Source organism: Diprion similis, chromosome 8 (assembly GCF_021155765.1).
Source record: "Diprion similis isolate iyDipSimi1 chromosome 8, iyDipSimi1.1, whole genome shotgun sequence".
Classification (NCBI taxonomy): Eukaryota; Metazoa; Arthropoda; class Insecta; order Hymenoptera; family Diprionidae; genus Diprion; species Diprion similis.
Window position 1 is genome coordinate 10,769,636 of NC_060112.1, and position 14,225 is coordinate 10,783,860.

Here is a 14,225-nt window from a genome sequence, read left to right on the forward strand (position 1 = left end):
GTGAAAACTTAAGTCGTAAACTTTACTTCGGGCTGATAATTGAACCCGAAAAAGTAATTAAGAATTATTTTCAACCAGTAGCAGCAGGTAAACGCGTCGCACGGTTAGGAGAAAAGTTCGAAATTAGCACTGCCGTCATTCGCGTGGAATTTCTTCTCGTTTTTGGCAGCCTTCTTGAGGCGAAGAGCAGAAAGACTGTCTCTCGGTTTTCTTGCCAAATACCTACGAAGATTCGTCGCTCCGACTTGACACGATCCTTCGTAAATCTCATTCTTCGGATCACATTTTCAGAATATGAATTTCGCGCATTTTTGAGGTTTTGAAAATATTTTAGAGCATCTGGAATCGGACGTGTTTTTTTTTTTAACAATTATTCGTCTTTCTTGCTTTTTCCACGTATTGAAATTTATCCTGAATTTTGTCCAATGTTCGAACATCATATCGTTTATTTTACATATTTTACAAAACTTGCTGTAAAAATTTATGCATATAGAAATTACATACTTTACTTTATAATATTCGAAATTGATTATGGAAACTTTGCACGTATCAAAAAATTTCATCTTTACAAAACTAAAATGACAATCTCATTTTTCCAATCTATAAAATACTTTGGACTTTTTTATTTCAGTGTCAAAAAATAAAAAGTTATCCAAGATCGATATTACTCTTAAATTTACCATACAGAGCTGTCGATTTTTTTTCAAGTATTATTAGAATGGCAGAAAATAATTTCTAGAAATGAAAAGAAGGGAAAAATTGATAAAGATTCCGAAACGGCACAACGGCTTGAATTAAAACTTGATGGAAATTCTTGGCGAGTTGTTTGAAAAAACGACATAGCAGATCGAGTGACGAATTCTTGGATTTTTTTTTTTTTCAATCTAGAATCGGCTTATAATCTTAAAAGCATATGGGCTACCGAAATTGTGGGATAACGCACGATGGGTTGTCTTATTTTATTCTTACACGCTTTCCTGATTCCATTCGATTTTTTCCGAAACGTGATTCTTTCATCGCATTTGAGATACATAACGGTATATACTACGAAGCCTCTTTCCCTCGTCTCGGGTCTTACCAAAATCCCCGGTGACATCTTCTGCTACAAAAAAATAGGTTGTTCCAATTTGCCTTAGTTTATCTCATTCATATCAATGTTTGATTTGTTTGCTTTTTTATTACTTTTTTAATGCTCGTAAGATGAAATAGTTTCTGGCCGAATTTCAAAATTTGATCGTATTACGAGTCAAGCCGCGCAATGAAAATTTTACTACAAGATTGTTTTTATTTCGAGTGAATTTTTTCAAACTTGAAAAGATATCGATTGATTCTTCATTTTGCAAAGATTTCCGTCATCTATGCAATGAATATCTGCATATCTGAATATAAAACTGCAGCTTTCTTTTTTAAATAAGAAAATGAAGTGAAAACAATTCTGTGAAAGTCTTTACTCACGGGAAACTATTTTTCTAAGTAATTGTCATAAAAACTGGCGTTCTTAATTCCGATCTTCGTTCATTTGAAGTTTGAAGTGACAAAGTATAAAAAAATTTCATGACTGTAAAATTTGAATCAGTATTTTGATAATGATCAGTACAAACATTTTGTGACGTCAAAGAGAAAAAAAAAAAAAAAAAAAAAAATTATATCAGTGATTCGAAAACCAGAACTGTTATAAAATAAATGTAAAACTTGTTCGTTTCTGTTTGCGTTTTTCGAGGACTGCAACTTGTTTATATCTCCAAGTTATAAAATAAAAATTACTATTGTAAAAATTGCTCCAACCGATTAAATAAAAATTGTTGTCACTGTAAAAAAAAAAAAACATTGTCTCCTCGAAAAACGAATGGAACGTAATTAAAAGATCTAATAATAAAACTGTTTCATGGATTCCGGTCCCCTCGAAGGATATGGAGCGAAATATCTGATGGCATGCGGAAGTGAATTTTCTACTTCTTACAGTTAGAAAAGCAAAGAATAATTATAATGTAGAGAGAGAGAGAGAGAGAGAGAGACGGGTGGAAGGAGTTTCGTAATTGTTTATTTTCCTGGCAATTATATTTCCCCGTCAAAAGAGTCGTCGAGCCTTTTTCACCTCATATTTATTTCCGCACTGAATACGTCGAGTCGCGTGCCAGTGGTGCTCATTGTCAAAGCGAATCGCGCAACTCGCGCCTTGCAGGCCTGCAGAATTAGCGCCGTCTTATCCTTCGAGAAGGATCAGAAGTCGCGAACGGGGATTAGCCGACTTCGACAAATTTTTGTTGACATACATTTGCGATAAAATTTCTGGCAAGAAAATAAATACCGAAAACAAGAATCTTCGAAAAAACGGTTCATTTTTATAAGAATGATCTCAAGACAGGCTGTTTATTTTTTCTCAACTGCCTCATACAAAAATTCTACACCCAATCTCTGATTTATGGCTCTGACGAATGTTTTATCGTTCGCTCCCAAAATTGACCTTAAATAATTCAAAAACAATTCTCTATTTATTTCAATTTTTATCTCAACACTAATCACTGCTTGTAGGAGGGTGGATTTTCTCATTTGAAATACACGTTTTTCGGCTATACTCTCAGTATATATTTTATTGTAAAAGTAATAATATTAAAAACAAAAAACAAATAACAAAATCGTAATTGCGAAATTTTAGTAGGCATTGTTGCGATTATCTGATCCAAAATTCACATCATCGTACAAGACAAGCTCAACGAATTGCACACCCTCTAAACCTGACTGTTTGCACGATGATGTGAATTTTTCATCAGATTCTAGTAGCACAAATGTCCACTAAAATCTTGCAGTTAAAGATTTTTTTAAATATTATTACTGTTGCAATAATGTACATGCTGAGAATATAGTCAAAACTAGTAAATTTTAAATGGGGAAATCCACCCTCTTGGAGAAAGAGGTTACAGTCGAGATAAAGATATGATAAAAATACAGAATTGTTTTTGAATTATGCACAGCTGATTCGGGAGGCGAAAGATAAAAAATTTGTCCGAACCCTAAATAAGCACCAGCCGGCCGTGACAACCTATAATTCTTATTTCAAGGGGTAGGTTTTTAATTTATTCATTTGTTTGGGACAGAAAATGCGCATTTGATGAAACATGAAAACACGATTGTTTTTATTTTTGCCTAAAAATATGGCTGAATTTTTTTCATTCATAAATCAGTCATGACATGACTCTTCATTGCGAGTCTTGGAAGAAAATCAGATATCAGTGAATAAAATCACCCGACAAACGGCGGAAAGTAGGAGCTTCGTACCATACGAGCTCGTAATTCCAAATCAAAATTTGACCCTCAACGTTTAAATTCGCAGTAAACTTGGAGCTATGATGCTGGATGTAATTTCTGCTTTAAGGCCTCCTCCGCAGCCTTTTTCAAGAGCTTTAAAGCTCCCCACATGCACCCCGAGTTCACACCTTAGTTTAACGCGGTTGACTGAAACGTAACGCGCCTTTTATCACAAATATTTTCCAAATTTTACCAATTGAACCAGTTAAAAATTATTTTCCGAAGAAAAGTCATATTATTCGATTAACTTGTATTTGATTAACGTTGCAAGTTATAAAATAAGTCGAAAACCGTGAAATTAGTTTATTGAACGCAAAGAAAAAAACAAAAATGACCACCTTTTGTGTAATAATCTCTCAATAGTCTGCATATAGAGTAGAACATTGACTAACAATATTAAAAAGCAATTTCCAAGGTGGACTGCATTCTCTATACCCTTGCAAATCTGGATTCGCACAAGCGGCACAAGTATATTATACATGAGGCATTCCGTACGAATTCGCAACCGGGTTTCGACTTCACTATTTCCAGCTTGATTAACATCTTTCTACTCTTAAAATCACAGTTTAAAAAAAATGACTTTACTCCCCAGGCACTTGTAATGAACATAGAAACGTCTTTATACCTCCGTGTTTTTGGAGATTGACGGAAAAAAATATCATAACTTAATTTTTTGTCTCGATCGTTTTAAAATCGCTTCCTTAATGGAGAAATTTTTTTCACCTAATTAGTTCAATATTTTGAAGATTTCTTGTCTGCAAAAAATCAATGTTTACATTTAAACCCACATTGTGAAACTTTCTGACTACAAAAAACAGGCTCAAAAATCCTGGTTTTTATCATTATTTATGCTTAATTTATCATACCGGAAAAAAAACAAAAAAGAAACTCTAACATTTGTAACACTTCATAATTCACGAATTTTGCTGACTATCGCCGACAAATGACCCGGTTAATTACATAATTCTCGATAGACCTGTAACCAGAGTAAATATAGACATCGGATGTGTATTCTGTGCGCATTTATATTTAAACAGCGAACGATTATTATACGATCCAACGTGTAAAGCGAACGTTGAAGTCGACCGTTGCTCAAACAGATTTTGCAGCAGTAATATGTATTTTCTATCCAGATTTGATCAATGATTATTCACACTATTTATAAATTATTATCGTGAGAAAAACACCGCAAGTTAAAATCTTGCTACTTTCTTTGCAGCTTATAGATTGAACAATGTTTCAATATTGAAAATGAAAAAAAAAACGTATTCAAACGTATTTTCAAATCATAAAACAGACATTTCTCGCTCGGAATCGTGATGTTTAAATTCTTTTTTATATCCCTCCAGATTCAGTATTCCTCTTGAAGGCCTGATTCAATTGCTTATCAAATTTTCACCCGGACTTCGAGTCAAGTGCGTGCATTGTTAGATTTTTGAATGAGAATTCGAGACTCAAAAAATCCCACAAAATGCTTCCGAGACGACTTCAATCGTATGATCCACTATCAGTCCGACTAAACACTACTCTTTACCGGATAATAAAAAGAAAAAAAAAAAAAAAAAGAAAAAAAAAACTACATCCAGCCTCGATCTGCACCTGCAGCTATTTCGTTATAACTATTCCGACGAAACGAGTCTGTGCAGATATCTTCACGTCACGGATGAGGGGACATCTCGTATGAAAAGGGATTTACATAGGAAGTATGGATGCATATATTTCGCATGAACAATACGTTCAAATGTTCATGCACGCACATGCACCGACACTCGAGGCATGCATTCCCTACGCATATTATAGGTATACACCTAGGAATGTGTATATGTAGAGCCATGTGATACGTATGCAATGCGTGCGTATAGATCAAGCTGCTATTTACAAAGCGTTTGAAGGGCCCCTCGTAGGTACTGTTGTTTTTACATTCACTGTTCTTGTAGTATTTCAAAGCGTATCAAACGGACGACAAAGTGCACGACTGACGATGAGATACGGAGAACAGAGAGCCTGGAGCATGCCATTGCAGGATAGCGTTGCAGGTCTTTCCATTATCCTGTATCCTAATCTTTCGTCTTCTTCTTCTTCTTCTTCTTCTTCTTCTTTCCTCCCTCGCTTTTTGTTGATATTTTCTTCGGATTCTTATACGATATTATTCTAAGCGATAGTCTCTGAGAGTCCTTCGATTTTTTCAATATACAGCTCATTGTCAGCTGTAAGGAATCACAGTGTCTACCGTAGTTGTTGCATCTTTACAATTCGAAAGAATTTATAGAATCACTGACAAATCAAAATCCCACGAAATCCACACGGATCGATTGCTTTATATGTTCCTTGCGCATATTGAATGAAAGCTTTCGTCGAAACAGTAACTATAACCAGTACCGGCAAGTATATAGTAATCCTTAGCAGACGAGTGGTAAGCGTTAAATAAATTAAACAGCAATGAACGAAACGCGGTGCAAATAGATTATCCTGTAAACTAAATATTTCGATATCGGTATTATTATGATTATTATTATTATTATTATTATTATTGTTAACATGTGAATTTGTGGAGTACACTTACTGGAGATTTTGACTGTCGAAAAAGCCCGTTTGATCATCGACTCGATTTAATTCCTGAATAATATCAAGTGAAAATCTGAAACAAGAAACGAAAAAATTGGGTAATTATTTTACTATGAAATAGGTTAAATTTGATTTCGCGACCACGCTGCAATGCGATGTGGAAAACTAGGAATGCTCGCGTCTGGTCAATTGATTAATTGGCGAATTACTGAATTTTACTCCCAGGAATACCGCTGCATGAATCATGCTCCCAGCCATGCGATATGAATTACCTACGTCCACCTGTTGAGATTAATTTTCTCAAAGTACTGAGAAAAGGAATTATAAAAGCGGACATTTCACTCTCGTAAAAGAAAATTAACTTTTATGAATACATCTAGTTAGAGCTCGGATTATCAAGTAGAACCATTGAGCAAAAATACAAGGGTCAAGATGGAGAAAGGAGAAATTTTTTTTACAAAGAACAGCACTTTGAAAAATCGCATGTGTTTTTTTTATTCTTCCTTTTCTGAGACCAATCTTGAGGATGTTTCAATTTTCATTGACTCGTTTTGGCTGTGAATGAATTTTCTAAAAATCGCCTGAAATCAGCAGTTTTTTATAAGATTTATGGTTTTTAATCAGGCTAAATTCAACCGCTGATAATTTTATTATCCGGCGTTTTTGTGAGTAACAGAGAATGTGAAGAAAAATTCGTATTATCGTTGGGTGATGACGAGGGAATTACTTTATACACAAACTAAACGAACTAGAACTAAGATGTCAAATTTTTTAAACAGCCACCACTCAGTCGCTTTTTTTAATACGGACTTGATCTTCGAAGGAATATATTTTACAGAATCAAATACTCTACAAAAGTGTATTTTAAGCAGAATCGGTAACCCAAGTAGTTTTGAAGTTATAAGCTTCGAAAGTTAATTCAGTGTAAAATTTGCTGTTTCAAGATTTATTGACTAGTTTAATGGAAAAACTTCGAATTTTAGAGATTTTTTTTATACTGCGTACAAGTTTTTTTTTTATTTTTGCACATATATGTTGCTTCCGAACGAAACACGTTAATAAATATATTGAAAAAACTAGATGCTTCAACTGATAATAAATATTCTTGCGAACCTTACGGCATTCTCAAGGCTATAACAAGGTTGAGAATCACTGTTAATTTTCCTGCTAACGTGGGGCGCACGGAGCATTAGTGAAAAGGTCTCCTACACGTCTTTCTTGGAGCGAGACCCCGACTGAGAAAAATTAAGCCCCATTCAGAGCGCCGTCGCTCTAAGAAATTAAATTCACAAATAGAAACGTCTGAGTTAAGAAATATATTCATATAAAAACCTCAGTGTAAACCAGGTGCGGTAACTCGCGGTGCCTAGCTTGTACTGTCACCCGAAAGTCGTTAGCGTTTCTTGAAAATATCTCAGGACGATAGATCGAGTCGTAAAGATGAACAAAAAAATTTCCCTCACCTGTCGTATATTCAATAAAATTTTCTTTATTTCCTTCACACCCTGAGAAACGTTTCATTTCTTGTTCTTATAGTTCCTTTAAAATTCTAATCAACTGTGTATCAAAGCCACAGAAGTTTGAAAATGATTTATATCTAACAAAAATGTGTTGGAAGTAATTGTTCAGTGTGATAATAGATTCATCAATAGTGCAATAATAAATCTGTTGGGTTAGCAACATTATTTTCACCTATACAAGGTCCTAAAATCAATGAATTGTTGCACAGATATTAAATTAACGCAATAGTTGCAAGAAAATATCTTACGAGTCATGGTAATGAAAACGAATATTAAAAATTACCATTACAATTTACTAGACTATAATTTTCGTTTTCCCCGATAACATTTTTTGCTTACGAAAAGAAATGAAAATAGTCGATGACTGCGTATAGTAACCACGAAGAGAAATTTCTCTCGACGATACTTTCAGTTCGAAACGATTTCAACTCCATCTGTAGCCTCATCCTGTGTTCGCCGTGAGTGCATGGCTGGATGGATAGGATCTATATATATTTGCGAACCGATAAATTACGCAGTTCCTAATTTCCGGCAGAATCTCCCTGGATAGCCAGACAGACGAAATGGTCCATGTTACAGTACAACGTCGGTAGAGTTGAAGCGGATGCAGGGACGATCCTCCCTGGGTTCCCGACCAATAATTGATTGGCAGAATTGGAGTGCAGTAACGCTATTGTGGCGTATAAGCTGCGGGGACAGTCCAGGTTGGAAATTCTTCCCGCCCGAGATTGAAGAGGTTTATTCGTTAAAACTCAATATCAGTGCACCGAGTAAAATCACGTATGAAACACGTTTATAGAAAAGTTTAGATAGATTTCTTACTTTATTCCATTTCTTTTTTTCTTTATTCAACGCTAGTAGGTATTTTGTGGAAGAAAAATTTGGTATTTCGTTAAATAGTGGTCAGCAGGAATTGAAAAAAGTACTCAGCGTGACGTCACCGATGCTAAATCAAATCTATAATACGTATATGAAAGAAGAAAAAAAAAAAAAAAATAGTTTTTTCGCGATACTTTTAATCATCGTGAAAACGAAATTAGAAATATTGATTTTCGAACAAAACTTTGATGAAAAGTAAAAACAATGAAACTCAATTTGATGTGTACAACAACACGTTGCAATTATCGTTTACAACGGAAATAGAAAGATGAAAAAAATAAAAACACGAACCACTAATTCTTAATTACTCTATTTCCAATTAGCTCTCACAGCTGTTTAATTCCCCGCAGCGTGTTTCCACTTGACAAGAAAATACAGCTCGTTTAACGATATTCTTATGATTTTATTTTTAAACTGGAAACGGAATATGCCATATGCACATGACGAGCGTCGAGTTCATGGAACATCCAGGTAGCTTGAGGCGCGGTACGTTTTTCACGGTAATTCAAAACCCTTTTTCCTTTCTGCAATTCAGTCCAATTGATGGTACGTTAACGTACTAAAAAGAAGGGATTTAATTCTCCACCTGTTAAAAGAATATTCATACAATTATCCAGTACTTGAAGCGAAATTATATTTACTCAAGCGATTGTTCATCTATAAAAAGAAATTTCTTAATCGTAAGTAATTTATTCCGATAAAAAGGAAAAAAAACCAAACTCTTACTATTTGTAATTGAAATGATTTTGCAATGCAACAAACTCGTTTAAAATAATAATACAAATCAGTTTCATTTACAGAACGAACTTTCGAAGGCACGTTCTTCCATGAATTGTGATAAATTTTTATGTAAGCGTGGATAATATTTAGTAAATAATTTTCTAAACACAAAGAAAAAGCAGTGAAAACGATTTTTAAGGTAGAATTATGCTGTTATTATATTTCCGGTAAGAGTTAACGCGCTTTACGCAAGTGTAGCTTGAACCTTTCGTAGAGGTAAAATGAAGATTGCACTCTACAGCAGTGGAGGCGATATTATTGCGAGCATGTGGCCGGGAACTCGGGTGTTTGCCTCAGGGATTAACAAACACGGAAAGGCCAATACTTTTCCAGTATAAACAAGCTTCCCAAATAGCAAATAACGAACCTCTGATTAGTTTTTCAACTTCCGCGACTGCTGCAGCTCCGCTCTCCCTCTCTTTCTCTCTCTCGCTACGTATTGGTTTATATATATTTCCCGCGGTTTTCCGCATCTGCACCGTCAAACCGAATGTTCGATTCAATTCGACCAAAGCAGAGTGCAAAGTTTTGATTGAAAGCTTTCAGATAATCAAGAAACAAATTTTAACCATACTTTTTGTGCGAATAGCGCATAATCGCGTACCTAAAAATTTTCGAAATCGAAATCAAATCTTCTTCCTTGATAGAAATTTTGTCATTCTCGTTTGGGGTCAAAGTAATCGAACAAAAGATTATGTGACGACACTAGAGGCTTAGAGAGTCTTTGCTAAGCTGATCTACTTACGTACCTAATTAATTAAAAAGTCTCCATGAAGCTATAAAAAATTTGAAAACGTTGAACTTTACGACTAAAGACCTCATTGAATTATCTGACTTTGATTTTGGACATAAAAATAATCTATTTATAATCTGTAAATCATATCAATATTAATTATTGAACTTTTTTTCAAGAACAAATAGATCTGAGACAATTAATAGTATATTCATTTGGAAATAAAAAAAGGCATTGTCCATCAAAGTCGGATAAACACTATAAATTTTTGCGGTGGAAAAAACAGTTCAACAATCTGATATCTCGGACGTTGTTAATTTAATAACAAAGTTTTTGCAGTCGAGTTCAGTGTTTGAGCATTTTTTTTTCTGAATCACAGAGACTTTATTTGAAACTATATTCAACCTGACAAAGTTTAATTACACTTTTTAGACCTTTTTTATCCATGTTTTTGTTTCGGCACATTTTCCATCTGACGAATTCCCACCCCGTTCATAGTTACTTCGAATTACTCAGGTTATTGGTGACAACGAAGGGTGACATTACGCAAGTGAATCGCGTGTATCTCCGTGAGCAAATCCGTTCGAAATTAGTGGAGGAGTTCTCTGATCGAGGTGCGCTGCTGTGACAGAAAATAAAATCGGAGAATAATTCGTCGCAAACGAAGGGACGTGGACAGCAGAAGCTGAGCCACAGGATTTCCACGCAGCCAATCAGTGGCGCAAATAAAAATGAATTATCGTCTCGAATACATGTCATATATGTATAGTATAGGTATATGTTGCTGCAACTCTGCACCGAATTCGTGTTAGACGTACTAAATGATTTGGAGTTATTGTGCGGCAGTCGCGACGAAGCTATTTTGTTTCAATTTATTCTGAAATAAATGCAGAGTTGGCGAACGTGCCGAAAACTGAGCCTCGAATTTCTCTGTTTAGTTTGAAAGTCGACAGTCATTCACTGGGAAATCGAAGTCTCAAAGATTTCAGTCAAATTTTCATTTCAAATCCTCCAGAGTGATAATAATTGGCAAAATTTAAACAGTCGAAATATCTTTACTGGATAATCGTCCAATTTCGAAAAATCCAACAAGACAAACTGCAAAAATTATCTCAAAGGTTAAATTTTTTTATTAACTTTGTTTTCAGTCAATTGTATACTTGTTCAGTTTTTCAGCAAACCTACTGTGCAATTTCACCGCAAAGTAGAAAAATGCGAAAGGGTCGATGAATCGCCAACCCAAGAATGCGTGAGTGAAATTTTTTATTAAATTAAACGCAATTAAACCTTAAAACGAAACTTAAAAGCCGCGAAAAAATTTCTCGAATTATTTTTGCATGATTTAGTTAATACTGTAGGCGCAATTAGACACCTCGAGTTTAATTGAGCAGAAATAAATCCGCACAATTTTTCGTTTAGATTCAAAGATCTCAAAATTTCTATCAAATCAAACTATTTTGAAATTTTTTTACATCGTATTGGCTTCACGCTTTGATATAAGCTTGGAATTCGGCAATTAATCGTAAACTTCAAAGTATTCAAGTTTAAAAAAAAAACAAGTTTTTTTTCGCGATGACATTTTGATCCATTCTCAATTATTTTGAAACTCACTCAAAAAGCACGATGTTTGAAGCCAGTAAACCCGAAGACATTACATCATTTTTATTTTCAAAAAATTTCGCCAATTTTATCCACTTTTATTCCGATACATTCTCAATCCGTAGTTTTGATCGTCAAATTCTGACTCATGAAATTCTGATTCAACAACCAATAAGAACTTTCGGTTCCTTGGCTGCATTTTTCCGATGTTGTTTAAAATTGAATAAAACTGGTATAAAAAAGTAAAACAGAAATTTTGATCAATCAGTTTTCCCTGATAATACAATCATAATATTTCTCTAAAACACTGTTTGTATTTTTCTTACTATTTCCAACATTGTGCAATAAAATCATCTCACGATGTTTGATTAAGACAGTCTAGCACCTCGGCTTGCTTTATTTAAAAATATCGGGATATTCTCGGCTTCGCGCATTTAGTTCCCAGGAGAGAAGAAACTAATCACACTTGAGTCTCCTCTGGTTAAAAAGTTTTCGAATTATCTGCGAGTCAATACTGGTCAGAAATAATGGTAGCTGTATTTTTCCGCCCCGTATCGTGGGAATTAAGAAATTAATACAAGAAATCTCGAAGTTTGTCTTTCCCTTTTCGAACATGCTGGAAGGCAGACATGTTCGCTCAGGGGCCTTATTCCGATATTTTATCGTTTGTCACGGTAAAATGTTGGTGCTAATGACAAAGTTCGATGTTTTTGGTGTGGCTAATATTTTTACTCCCATTTCCTGCATCACATAACGTCAATTATCGAAAAAAGAAAGAAACGTGTGAAAAATTGGTCTACCAGTACATAACCTGCGAGAAATTTTCCCATAGAATAAAAAGATTGCTGAAATCAAACGTAGTAAAAAAAATCATGCAGCGAAAAGTTCCAGTTCGCAATTATTATAAAAAATTTTATACAAATGAGCAAAAAAAGTTTGTCCACATTTCCGAAAACTTATATATTTCGGTATCCTACAATGATAATAATCATCGAGACCTATCTTTGAAATATCTAAGAGTTAATGCCAAGTTTATTTTTTTAACTCGATTGAAAAGATACCGTAAGCATTTGAAGATACTATCCAAGCCAAAAAATTTACCCCCATAACTTGTGTGGCCGTTTCGCCATAACACAAGTGATACGATTCTAGAATAAGGCCCCAAGGGATTCGGTTGGCGATAACGAGAAGCAATTTTCGAAGTGCAAGTTGTGTGAGACCAACGCGTGTTTCCGTGAGGGGGGGGGGGGGGGGGGTGACCAATCCGTACATCGAATTTGATAGAAAAAGACTAATAAGCGGGCTCGTCTTTTCCTGAAAGTGTCCAATCAGGTCGAAAGTCGGAGGTGCTTGTTAGCGAGCGATAGCCGCGTGGTCGCTATATTTTTCCCTCGGACGGCGATGAATCGAATGGAACGCGGAAAATGAAAGGGTCGAAAAATAGGCTGCCGCTGCTGCAGGTTCCGGAGTCCGAGTCAGATTCAATTTCCTACCCAGCGGCGAAATCCTCACGGATTTCTGCCATTCTACTATCAGGCATAAGACTGTTTCGAATTAGGAGAATTTGAAAAACATTTTCTTGTGGATCGAGATCTAAGCGTGACACTCTCAGTCTGTCCCGAAATTAGTGTCGGTTAATTGTCAGAAATGAGAAAGTGATGGGATGTAATGTCTCAATTGAGGTGGAAGGATTTTGGATATATTTCTATTGGCTGGTCCTTGATTCAGCGACGATTCCCCTGAGTAAATTGGGATTCGGGTTCATCATCACCGGCTGACTTGAAGCATCACGGTATAGCGGTAGCGAAAACGTGCTGGACAAACCAGGCCTCATTTTTACGGTGTTCGATTCGCATCTCGTTCGTTTTATACGTTCAGCTCCACTTTATCCGAATTCGTTTCCATTTCCTCATCTCGACCTCCAAGCCCATTTCAGTCGTCCAATCACCCGGCGTCTTCTTTTCTCATCTTATTCCGTCTCTTCTCGGGCTTCTTATTGCTTTCGAATTTCGAGGGAAATTAAATTCTGATCGTTCCCTCCGTTGTTGGTACCTACATAAGCAGTCGCGGTGTTGCTGTATAAAATCCCATAATCGAATCAAGATGTCTTCTGGTACTGACACGGATGTGAATTGAAATGCTTGTCGGATTTTATACAAACTTCGTTTGAACTTTTGTCAACTGCACGTTAACAGCACGTCGTTTACTAAATGATTGACGACTATTAAATGACGCGTCACCCCTCGATACGGTCAATTAAACTGCACAGTTGTTCCAATTTATTTCTTTATATAACATCATTCGATCGAGAATATTTACTCATCGTCAGCCCTGAATTTTATGTACGTCATGCGATATAACGCAGCTAATCGGCAAGTAAAGCACCGATAAGCCATACCAACTCACCACTTTCCGAAATCACATGCATCCCAGAATTGTTTAAACATTAATGAATTGTTTACTGCGCTACATGGCGTTGTATTCGAATCGCAAAAGTATACACAGAATAAATTGAGGCGAGTATCTCGATTTACAAACTCTATGAAGCCTCTTACAACCATTTTTCACATGTAACATAAACCGGTCGTGTTATTCTGGCAAATAAAATGATGAATTTAGATCACGATTTAATCACAGAACAATATTTTCATGAGGTATAAGCTTTTTGAAATCCATTTTGGAGTTTATTAATTGTCAGCAATCGATGATAGTTACAAAAATATAGCGAAATTACTCAGTTTATTTACGTTTATGGACGTGAGAATCTCGATCAAGACACTTTATGGCATTCAATTGGGAGAAATCTTGCCTTAGCTAAGAATCGCATCGTTTAAAAATACAAT

General features: G+C 35.4%; 1 protein-coding gene and 1 long non-coding RNA gene across 6 annotated transcripts in view; one reads left to right on the forward strand and one right to left on the reverse strand.

Annotated features, from left to right (window-relative positions):
- Window positions 1–14,225, forward strand: part of LOC124409185 (Down syndrome cell adhesion molecule-like protein Dscam2) — a 167,103-nt gene that overhangs the window by 77,668 nt on the left and 75,210 nt on the right. The gene's annotated exons all lie outside the window — the stretch shown is intronic.
- LOC124409186 overlaps window positions 1–14,225 on the reverse strand; it is a 45,998-nt gene that overhangs the window by 7,557 nt on the left and 24,216 nt on the right. Inside the window, exon 2 of the long non-coding RNA XR_006929498.1 lies at window positions 5,870–5,944. This is a non-coding gene — a long non-coding RNA (uncharacterized LOC124409186). The remainder of the gene's footprint in view (window positions 1–5,869; window positions 5,945–14,225) is intronic.